This window comes from Capricornis sumatraensis, chromosome 8, assembly GCF_032405125.1.
Source record: "Capricornis sumatraensis isolate serow.1 chromosome 8, serow.2, whole genome shotgun sequence".
Lineage (NCBI taxonomy): Eukaryota > Metazoa > Chordata > Mammalia > Artiodactyla > Bovidae > Capricornis > Capricornis sumatraensis.
Window position 1 is genome coordinate 517587 of NC_091076.1, and position 12148 is coordinate 529734.

Below are 12148 nucleotides of genomic sequence, written 5' to 3' on the forward strand. Positions count from 1 at the left end.
CTGGAAGGTTATTGCACAGAAGTAGCAGAGGAGGCAAGATGTCCTCACACCCGAGTCAGCCGCCGGGATCACAACAGGCACGATGGACGCCTGTCGCCGGGGAAGGTGTGCTTGGCAGGGCGGCTTCACGGTGACGGTGGTACTGAGAACAGCTCCATCTGGAGAAACGTAAAAACGACTCCTATTAACCCTCCCCCAAAAGTGCTTGCGGTGGGAATTGCTAGGCCAACGTGAGGGGCAGAATTAAAGTTGAAGAGCACATGGCCTGTTCCGTAGTGACCCCCACAGAGCATCCTCCCGGGCGGGGTCCGCAGGTCCCTGGGGGGCCCTGAACTCTAGACGAGCGTCATAACGACAGCAGAATGTTAAAGGCTGGATTGTATCCCCCAGTTCACATAAGGTGGGGTCGTTAGGATGGGCCCTCACGCAACGTGACTACTGTCCTTATCAGCAGTGGGCACTTGGTCATAGACTCGCACAGAGAAGGTCCCCTGAAGACAGGCGGGGACCAGGCTGCTGCTTCTACAACACGAGGAGCCTCAAAGACCGCAGTCAAGCTGGGCCAGAGGGGGTGATCCTGCTGGTCTTGGGCTTCCGGCCTCCGGGACTTGGAGACAGTGAGTTCCTGGTGTTGAAGCCTTGGGGGCTATGGTGCTGTTACCACAGCCTCAGAAACTAGTGCAGGGTGATTCGCCTCTCTCACGGGGCTCCCGTGGGCACGGATGGTGCAGAAGCCCCGGTGGGTGAAGCCGTTGGCTCCTCGGCGAGGATCCCGGCGTGGCATGGCAGGACCCCCTCACACACGCCCCCCGGAGGAAGCGCCCGAGCGAGCCCGGGGCCTCGGGGAGAGCCGGCAAACGCCCCCGACGCAGCGGGCTCCAGTCTGGGCCCTCGGCGAGAGCCCTCGGGTGCCAGCCTCCCCCAGCGCTCGCTCAGGCGACGGGCGAGCCCCGACCCACGCTGGGCCGGCCGCGCTGTTCACACCTAGGGTCTTGGCAGGCGTTTGCCCCCGAACGAGAGGCAGCAGGCAGTCTTTGCTGCCGCGGCAAATGCGCGCTTTCTACTGGAAGTTAGAGTGTTGGAGCCTGGCAGCATCAGCGAGCCAGCTCCCCGACCTGCAGGCCCTTCTCCGAGCGTGTGATGCTGGAAAGGGAGGCTCTGAGTCCGCATTTTCCAACAACCAACGCTCGGTGTTACAGAATCACGGGGCCCAGAGACCCGTCCTTGGAGCGGGAGGGACCAGGAGTCCCCGGGGCCCCAGTGACCCGCGCCCGGGGTGGGCTCCCCGTCCAGACGGCGGCTGCCCGGAGAGACGCCTTGAGCTGGGGTTCAGTGTCAATCGGGGGAGAATGTCCCCAATGACCTGAAAAGGCCGCTCACCTGCTCCTGGTTTCTAGCTGCGAGTCCGGGCGAGGCCGGGTTTTCTCTGGATGCTTCGACCAGGATGGTGTCCCCAACAGAACGAAGGTGGGCATGGGGATGAGGTCCAGCTGCTGCTGGGAAGCCCAACGTCAGGGAGATCCGTAAAGACATGCATTCATGCCACCATTATTTTTCATAGAAATCTGCTCTTTATGTGTTGAGTGCTGGTGCCCCGAGATGCTGTCCCCCAAATGGGACATGTTGATAAAGCTACTTGGGCTCAGCTACCCTGAGAGTCTTGGCAGGGTCTGGGGGTGAGGGTAAGGAGTGCCTGAAATTTGGAGCTGGGATTAGAATTGGGCAAATTCAAGACGTACTGATTCAGGATTGGTGAGCACGTAGAGGGCTAGAAGTGAGCTTAGAGGACCTGCTGAGGAAAACGGCAAAGTTGATGTTTTCTGCAACTGTCTGTCAGTGTTATTTCGAAAGAAAGAATAAATCGGGGCCTTTAACTTGTCACAGTTTTACTTTCTAATACAGTAAATACGGACGGATAACGCCCACAAGAAAAAAGCTCTTTGGGACCTGCAATGATTTTTAAGTGTGTAGAAGTGTCCTGAGGCCCAATAGCTTAAGAACCGCTGACACAGAATTTATGAGTAACCAGTGGTATACAGCAGAGCCTGGGGGGCTGGGCAGCCCTGGACGGAGTGGACAGAGCGAGGGGTGGTGTCCACGTTCCCCGGGGAAGCTGGGCTGCAAGTGTCCCCGGGCAGAGACTCAAACTCGTCCACCACCGGGAAAGACGCAGGCTCCACTTCCGCCTCTCAGACGGACAGAGCAGGACGCAGGCTGAGGCCCAGCGCTGCCTGTGATGTGAGGGGAGGTCTGGGACGTCCCCAGAGGGCACCCCCAGGGCGTGGGGAGCGGGAGAGGCTGAGGCAGCCCCAGCCGCAGGAGAGGCGCAGAGCCGGGGTCCGCCTGGGCTTCTGACCAACCGACCAGAGCGGGGCTTCCCGTGACCCCCTCCTCTGATGGGACTGATTTGCTAGAGCCGCTCGCAGAATTCAAGAAGCCAGTTTATGTGGTAGATCGCTAGTTTATCATAAAGGATATTAAAGAGCATGAAAGAACTGCCAGATGGAGAGATACTCAGGCTGAGGTTTGGGAGAGTTCCAAGCACGGGGCTTCTGTCCCTGTGGAGTTGGGGCCCGTGGAAGCTTTCTGGACCTCCAAGCTGCATGCGCTCTGAACCCCCTGCTGTGGAGCTTTTGTGGCGGCTCCATCCCTCCGACTGTGGCTGTTTACCCCCTCGTGGCTCAGGTGGTAGAGAGTCTGCCTGCCGTGTGGAGACCCGGGCTAGACCCCCGGGGACAGCTCCCTAGCGGAGGCAATGGCAGCCCACTCCAGTGACCCTGCCTGGGAATCCCATGGGTGGAGGAGCCTGGCCGCTGCAGTCCATGGGGTCGCCAAGAGTCGGACGCAACTGAGCGGCTCCACTTTCACCTCCACCCTATCGTTGGGCTTTCCTGGTGATTCATCTGGTAAAGAGTCCACCTGCCATGCAGGAGACCCTTGTTCTGTTCCTGAGTCAGGAAGATGCCCTGGAGAAGGGATAGGCTACCCACTCCAGTCGTCCGCTTCTCCTCCTGCCTTCAGTCTTTCCCGGCATCAGGGTCTTTTCCAGTGAGTCAGTTTTTCACATCAGGTGGCCAAGTATTGGAGTTTCAGCTTCAGTATCAGTCCTTCCAATGAATATTCAGGACTGGTTTCCTTCAGGATTGAGTAGTTTGATCTCCCTGCAGTCCAAGGGACTCTCAAGAGTCTTCTCCAACACCACAGTTCAAAAGCATCAATTCTCCAGCAGTCAGCTTTCTTTACAGTCCAACTCTCACATCCATACATGACTACTGGAAAGACGGTAACTTTAACTAGATGGGCCTTTGTTGGCAAAGTCATGTCTCTGCTTTTTAATATGCTGCCTAGGTTGGTCACAGCTTTTCTTCCTAGGAGCAAGCGTCTTTTCATTTCACAGCTGCAGTCAGCATCTGCAGTGATTTTGGAGAAGACTCTTGAGAGTCCCTTGGATTGCAAGGAGATTCTCCAACACCACAGTTCAAAAGCATCAATTCATCAGCGCTCAGCTCCCATTCATTAGCCTATGGAATTACCCAGCCTATAAAAATGAACCACACATTTCAAGGAGCACTAGCCCTCCACAAAGGCCCACGTGCTGGCTGTGGAGTATGTTTCTCTCTGAATAAATTCACTTCTTCCCTATCAATCACTTTGTCTCTCAACCGAATTCTTTCTGCAATGACACGTCAAGAACCTGAGCTTCATTAGGTCCTGAAAGAGGTTTGTGATCCAGTTGGAAGACAGAGGGTCTTGCCTGGGTTTGAGTCCCAATCTGTAGTAAATGTCTCAGGACTGGCTTGGTGGTCCAGGGCCTGGGGGTTGGCCTTGCCGCACAGGGGATGTGGGTTCAGTCCCCGGTCAGGGAACGTGCGTCCCCCATGCCCGATGCTCTGCTCTGCACACAAGTGGGGAGCCTGCCCTGCAGTGATCACCCTGCGTGATGCAACGAGGGGCCTTCGGGCCGCGACTGAGGCACGTCGCAGCCAGATAACGTTGAATGAAATCAGTGAAATATTTTTTAGAAAGTATCCACCTGCCAATTCAGGGATATGGGTCCAATCCCTGGTCCCGGAAGCTTCCGCATGTGTGCCACAGCCAAGGAGGACTCAGCCAGACATAAAGAAATAAAAAGATTAAAAGGACCAGACCTTGCACACAGCCCAGTCTTGTCAGCAACCCCACCCTGTGGAAACTCTGCAGAAGAAGAATGCAAGACTGTTACTGCCTTGATCCTTATCACCTATGCTGGGGATACAGCCCCTCCCTATGCACCAGGGAGAGGGGCAGTTCTTGTGTCTCTAGCCTAATATGTTTGCCCTTTGCTTGGCAAACAAAGCCACCCTTTCCTTCTCCGAAACTCTGTCTCTGTATTTCTGCTTGGCACTGGAGCACAGAGAGCCAAGGTTTCGGCAGAGCTGGCCCCTCTGGGTCAGTCAGAGCCGGCCAGGCGGCCCCCGGAGAGCTTTCTCCCAGGAGCCCTCCCCCCACACCTTGCACCTTCCGCGACCCTGAGGCTTTAGCTGTACCTCGGCCCCCTAAACTTCTGTTTCAAACGCTGTCCCCACACGACCCCCGTCTGGGTTTGTGTTAGAGCATCCACGTGGTGACACGGCGCCTGTGGGTTCTCTGGGCTCCCCCTTCCTGAGCCACACCGACGCCTGAGAGTCAGTGGACGGGGCGCCAGCCACCGCCCCGCGCCATCTTCACAGTTGGGGCCAAAAGCCCAGCCTCTCCGCCCAGAGGGACCAAGGCAAGTCTCAGAGACAGACCTTTGGGTGAAGCTGAAAAGGAGAGCTTCATTGCTTTGCCAGGGCTCATGCTTTGGAAACCTTCTCCACCCTGGGACGATAGTGACAAAGGGTGTGGGGAGCTCGTGGACGTGCTTCGGATGGATTCGTGTTGAGGGAAGCAGGAATCTACCTGATCACCCTTCAGGTGCAGCTGGTCCGGGATCTCCATGCTTGCGGGCAGCAGGTCATCATTAATCGTTCATGTCTCCCACCTGGAGGGGGTTTCAGCCTCTGAAGAGCTCAAAGATGTAGTTGCCTGTATCCTGATGGGGAAACACAGCCCTGCCCCCAGGCTGCCCTTGACTGCTTGTTTCTCCTGGTCTCAATGGAAAAAAAAAAAAAAAAATCACCAATCTAAAAATGAAATAGAAAAAAATGGTTTGAGCCAACCTGAGGATTATGACCCTGGAGACAGTCTTTGAGAAGCTGAGGACTGTTGCGCCCAGTCGAGGTCAAGGAACGGTTATGAAAGCTTTTGAGACAAAAGGTTACAGGACACGCGGGCAGTTTACACAGCTCAGATATGCAGCACAGAGGATGACTCTGCAAGATTAAGAAGGAATGCTGGCTCCTAAGGAGGTTAGTGCCGACTCACCCCACACCCAGAAGGGGGCGGGAGCTCAAAAGTGGAGAAAAGTTTCCTCATTACATTTTTCTTGTCATAAAATGTGAACAATATTTCATCACGAGGTTGGGAGAAACGGCCGGTGTCCCCTGTTCAGCATAGTGTCAGGGGCCAGGTGCGTGGACACCTCCCTCCTGGCCCAAGTTCTGCAGCTCCTGGAAGTGACCGTGGCCCCCAGAGCCGCAGCCTGGCCAGACCCCCTCCTCCTTCCCAGCCCAGTGCCTTGCCTCCACCGCGTTGCATCAGCTGTTCTCAGCCCACGGGACCTCAACTGTGCTGAAGACCTGACTGAGGCCAAGTGGGTGAGTGCCCGCCAGAGCACAGCTGAGGTGGGCTTCCTGCAGGCAAAAAGCCCCCTCTTTCCCCTGGAGTTTCCCACTTCTCTCCCCTCCCCGGGGTGGGGCCCACATGGGCAGAAGGCAGAGAGAGGCGGACAGTGGACTCCACGCCCAGGGACTGCCTGGCAGGCCATGCCCCACCTCTGTGCGACCTTTCACCCCAGGACGCTTACGTGCACGGGTGCTAAGTCGCTGAGGGTCTGACTCTTCAACCCTATGGACTGTACCCCGCCTGGCTCCTCTGTGCCTGCTATTCTCCAGGCAAGAGCACTGGAGTGGATGTGTGCAGCTCTTGGTGACCCCATGGACTGTAGCCGCCAGGCTCCTCTGTGCACGGGATTCTCCAGGCAACAGCGCTGGCATTCTTCTCCAGGGATCATCCCGACGCAGGGGTCCAACCTGTCTCATGCCCTCTGTATCGGCAGGCGGGCTCCTTGCCACCAGCACACCCGGGAAGCCCCCTAGGACACTTATGTCGGGAACCAGCAGACACCAAGCAGGTATTGTTTGTGAGGGCTTGTATTCTGTTGCGTTTTGTTAACTGTCTACACTGAGTGATCACTACCCCGTGAAAACACAGCACCAACGTTCTCAGAGCCTGCCCTGTGACACCGTCAGCCAGGCTTCCTGAGCAGCCAGAAAACAGACTTCTCAGAAAGGTCCTGGAGGGAGCGACTACCCGGTGGTCCAGGGGCTAGGACTCTGCGCCTCCAGCGCACGCGCTTCAGGTTCCATTCCTGGTGGGGGACCTAGGGGCGAGCGCTGCAAGTAGAGAGCCCCGAGCTCTGGAGCCCGAGCGGTACAGCTGCAGAGAAGCCAGGGCGCCGCGGGGAAGAGTCCGCGGGGCCCGGCCAAGACTGAGGCAGCCAAAAATAAATCAGTTAAGGAGAGAAAGAGAGCTCCCCCGGAGCCGATGCTGCTGGTCCCGCCTCACCCTAAAACCTCAGCTGTGAAACGCTCCCATCGCCCAGACAGCCTCCTCATCCCTTCTGAAACCCAGCAGGACCCGGGGGCCTCCCGGGCACAAAGGCCTCTCTGCGTCCCTCACTTCCCGTTTGTCGAAAAAGGTTCTAGTCTCCCAGCCCCTTCCTGAGTCCAAAGAGCAGGGACAGTTCAGTTCAGTTCAGTCGCTCAGTCGTGTCTGACTCTTTGCTACCCCATGAATCGCAGCACGCCAGGCCTCCCTGTCCATCACCATCTCCTGGAGTTCACTCAGACTCACGTCCATCAAGTCCGTGATGCCATCCAGTCATCTCATCCTCTGTCATCCCCTTCTCCTCCTGCCCCCAATCCCTCCCAGCAGCAGTCTTTTCCAATGAGTCAGCTCTTCGCAAGAGGTGGCCAAAGTACTGGAGTTTCAGCTTTAGCATCATTCCTTCCAAAGAACACCCAGGACTGATCTCCTTCAGAATGGACTGGTTGGATCTCCTTGCAGTCCAAGGGACTCTCAAGAGTCTTCTCCAACACCACAGTTCAAAAGCATCCATTCTTCGGCGCTCAGCCTTCTTCACAGTCCAACTCTCACATCCATACATGACCACAGGAGAAACCATAGCCTTGACTAGACGGACCTTAGTCAGCAAAGTAATGTCTCTGCTTTTGAATACACTATCTAGGTTGGTCATAACTTTCCTTCCAAGGAGTAAGCGTCTTTTAATTTCATGGCTGCAGTCACCATCTGCAGGGATTTTGGAGCCCCGAAATAAAGTCTGCCACTTTGGCAGCTACTAATCGCAGAAGTGAGGGAGACAAGGTTAAACAGGAGAAGCAAAGACAACAGTTCAGGATAAAACAGCCCCAGCAGCTCCCACCGGGATTCTCCGAGCTGCGAGCTGCGCTTCAGGAACTAAGGCGCCCCCGCCGGGGATGGTGAGACTTACGGATCACGGGATGGCAGCCTCCAGAGCGACTGCAGCCAGAGGTGACGACCGAGGGTCCTGAGACGTTGAAACCCTTTGCCTCAGACTGGGGCTCAAACCCACGTGACCAGGACTTGGACCCAGACTAAACCCGTGGTCTCCCAACTAAGACTACACATCGGTCTTAGGACTTAATGAGGCTCAGGTTCTCTGTGTCTCAGCACAGGGGGAATTCAGTGAGAAGCAAGGGGTTAGGCAGGAAGTGGGCTCAATAGCATAGGACGTGTGTAAAAGATTCGGTTGTGGTGGGGAGGGAGTTCTCTCCAAGGATGAAGCGGGCTACAACTCTGCAGTCAGAGAGAAGGGGAGGGGAGATGGCTGTCCCGCAGGCAGACAGGAGGCTTGCCTCCTCCTTTGCATCTGGCAGGAGACTGACCTTGTGAGGTCAGAGCAGGACTATCATAGTGATCATTCAAGTCTGTAGGAGGGTGGAGACATTGTCCTTTCACCTGCAGCCTGGGTCACTGTTGTTCACTCACTCAGTCGTGTCTGACTCTTTGTGACCCCATGGACTGCAACACACCAGGCTTCCCTGTCCTTCACCATCTCCCAGAGTTTGCTGAAACTCATGTCTGTTGAGTCAGTGAGGCCATCCAACCATCTCATCCTCTGTCGCCGTCTTCTCCTGCCCTCAATCTTTCCCAGCATCAGGGTCTTTCCAATGAGTTGGCTCTTTGCATCAGGTGGCCAAAGTATTGGAGCTTCAGCTTCAACCTCAATCCCTCCAATGAATATTCAGGGTTGATTTCCTTTAGGACTGACTGGTTGGATCTCCTTGCAGTCCAAGGGACTCTCAAGAGTCTTCTCCAACACCACAGTTCAAAAGCATCTATTCTTCGGCACTCAGCTTTCTTTACAGTCCAACTCTCACGTCCATCCATGACCACTGGAAAAACCCTAGCTTTGGCTATATGGCCTTTTGCTGGCAAAGTGCTGTCCTGCTTTTTAATACGCTGTCTAAGCTGGTCATAGCTTTTCTTCCAGGGAGCAGGGTCTTTCAATTCCATGGTTACAGTCACTGTCTGCAGTGATTTTGGAGCCCAAGAAAATAAAGGTGTCACTGTTTCCATTTTTTCCCCATCTATTTGCCATGAAGGGATGGAACTGGATGCCATGATCTTGGTTTTTTGAATGTTGAGTTTTAAGCCATCTTTTTTGCTCATCTCTTTCACTTTCATTAAGAGGCTCTTTAGCTCCTCTTTGCTTTCTGCCATCATTGAGCTACCAACTTCTCTGGTAGCTCAACTGGTAAAGAATTTGCCTGCAGTTCGGAAGACCTGGGTTCGATCCCTGGGTTGGGAAGATCCCCTGAAGAAGGGAAGAGCTACCTACTCCAGTATTCTGGCCTGGAGAATTCCATGGGTTCATAAGAAATGGACAAGACTGAGCGATTCACTTTGCCCAGTGGCCACAGGACTGGAAAAGGTCAGTTTTCATTCCAATCCGAAAGAAGGGCAATGCCAAAGAATGTTTAAACTACCACACAGTTGCACTCATCTCACATGCTAGCAAAGTAATGCTCAAAATTCTCCAAGACAGGCTTCAGCAATACATGAACCGTGAACTCCCTGATGTTCAAGCTGGATTTAGAAAAGGCAGAGGAACCAGAGATCAAATTGCCAACATCCACTGGATCATCGAAAAAGCAAAAGAATTCCAGAAAAACATCTACTTCTGCTTTATTGATTATGCCAAAGCCTTTGACAGTGTGGATCACAACAAACTGGAAAATTCTTGAAGAGATGGGAATACCAGACCACCTTACCTGCCTCCTGAGAAATCTGTATGCAGATCAAGAAGCAACAGTTAGAACCAGACATGGAACAACAGACTGGTTCAAAATTGGGAAAGGAATACAGCAAGGCTGTATACTGTCACCCTGCTTATTTAACTTCTATGCAGAATACATCATGCGAAATGCCAGGTTGGACGAAGCACAAGCTGGAATCAAGATTGCCGGGAGAAATATCAATAACCTGATGCACAGATGGCACCACCCTTATGGCAGAAAGTGAAGAGGAACTAAAGAGCCTCTTGATGAAAGTGAAAGAGGAGAGGGAAAAGGCTGGCTTAAAACTCAGCATTCAGAAAACTAAGATCATGGCATCCGGTCCCAGCACTTCATGGCAAATAGACGGGGAAACAGTGGAAACAGTGACAGACTTTATTTTCTTGGGCTCCAAAATCACTGCAGATGGGGACTGCAGCCATGCAATTAAAAGACGCTTGCTCTTTGGAAGAAAAGCTATGACCAAAGCAGAGGCATCACTTTGCCAACACAGGTCCGTCTGGTCTAGTCAAAGTTATGGTTTTTCCAGTAGTCATGTGTGGATGTGAGAGTTGGACTATGTAAGGTGTAGTTCGGGCTGAGGCAGAAAAGGAAAGACGACCTCAACAGAAGTTGTGAAGTCGCTCAGTCGTGTCCGACTCTTTGTGACCCCATGGACCATAGCCCACCAGGCTCCTCCATCCATGGGATTTTCTAGGCAAGAGTACTGGAGTGGGTTGCCCTTTCCTTCTCCAGGGGATCTTCCCAACCCAGGGATTGAACTCAGGTCTTGGGCATTGCAGGCAGACGGTTTACCGTCTAAGCCACCAGGGAATCTGATTCTACTTCAACAGAAGTAGGTCACCTTTATTCAGGCAAGGAGCAGTGACAGTCGGCCTAACCAACAGGCTGAGCAGAGAGGGATCAGGGAGGCTCCATATTTACAGGGAGGTTTATGGAAGTGATAAGGGAGATGTTACTTAGGCGGGATGTTTGGGGTGTTCTTTAGTTGAGATGGCATTTGTAGTTTGGGCAGGGGGTGATAAGTCTTTTGGGCAGGTGTAGGGGGTGGAAGGTTTCTGGACTGAGGGTGATAAGTCCCAGATAGATGCAACCGGCCTGGAGCATCAGGGCGGGACCTAAAGTCCTGTTTTGTTTTCTCAGAAGTTAGATGATTCAGCAAGGGCCTTTGAGACTGTTGTTTTCTTTTCTAGGCCCAAAGACTCCGTCAGACTATAAAGAAAGCTGAATGCAGAAGAATGGATGCTTTTGAACTGTGGTGTTGGAGAAGACTCTTCAGAGTCCCTTGGACAGCAAGGAGTTCAAACCAGTCAGTTTTAAAGGAAATCAGTTCTGAATATTCACTGGAAGGACTGATGTTGAAGCTGAAACTCCAATCCTTTGGCCACCTGATGTGAAAAGCTGACTCATTGGAAAAGACCCTGATGCTGGGAAAGACTGAAGGCAGGAGAAAGGGACAGAGGATGAGATGGTTGGATGGCATCACCGACTCAATGGACATGAGTTTGAGCTGGTGATGGACAGGGAAGCCTGGTGTGCTGCAGTCCACGGGGTCGAAAAGGGTCGGATATGACTGAGCGACTGGAATGAGTGAGTGACTCCCTTCCTTTTGCTTTCTTCTTTTGCTTCCTGCCATTAGGGTGGTTTTGTCTGCGTGTCTGAGGTTGCCGATATTTCTCCCTGCAATCTTATTCCAGCTGGTGCTTCGTCCGGCCCGGCATCTCACAGGATGTCCTCTGCACATAAAGTAAGCAGGGTGACAGTGTGTAGTCTTGAGGTACTCCTTTCCCAATTCGGAACCAGTCCGTTGTCTCACGTCCAGTTCTAACTGTTGCTTCTTGACCTGCATACAGGTTTCTCAGGAGGCAGATATGGTGGTCTGGTATTCCCATCTCTTTAAGAATTTTTCAGTTTGTTGTGAACTACAGAGTCAAAGGCTTTAGTATAGCCAATGAAGCAGAAGTAGATGTTTTTCTGGAATTTCCTTGCCTTTTCTGTGATCCAACAGTTAGTGGGGAGGTTTGTCCATGTATAAAATGCAGACACGGGATGCACAGTGCAGGAAAGAGGAGGCCAAAGGGCAGGGCAAATCTTTTCTGTTTACATTTTTCTTGTCTTCCCATAAAATGTGAGTTTTATTTCATACTTCTAAACTTAGTATTACTTCGCTAGGAGGGATTCCCAGATGTGGTTCCCATGGTCAATGGCCTGTCCTGGGCTCTGGATCCAGGGGAGAAAATGGAACCACAAGCCCGATTCCAGCCCCTCCCTGGCCTCCAGGCCCACGCAACCTAGGAGGGCTTGGAGCAGCTGCCAGGCCTGAGGGTGATGCTGTGCAGGGTGCTGTGGGAGTCCTGGGCATGACGCCTCTGTGTTCCCGTTTCTTTTATTACAGGAAACAGCTTTCACCCAGCCTCTATGACCTTCCCTGAGTTTCAATGGCAGATTCAAACAGTTGTTCTTTAGGGAGGGGAGGGGATGTGAGAACAGGGAGGAAAAACAAGTCAAGGGCAGTCTTGGGGCAGGGTCCTGTTTTCCCATCAGCAGACAGACGTAACTATATCTTTGAGCTCTTCTCCAGACACTGACGCTTCTCCAAGTGGAGAAGTTAACTGTTAACGATGGCATGCTGCCCACAAGCACGGAGACCCCAGACCAGCTGGACCTGAAGGTTGATGATGTTGACT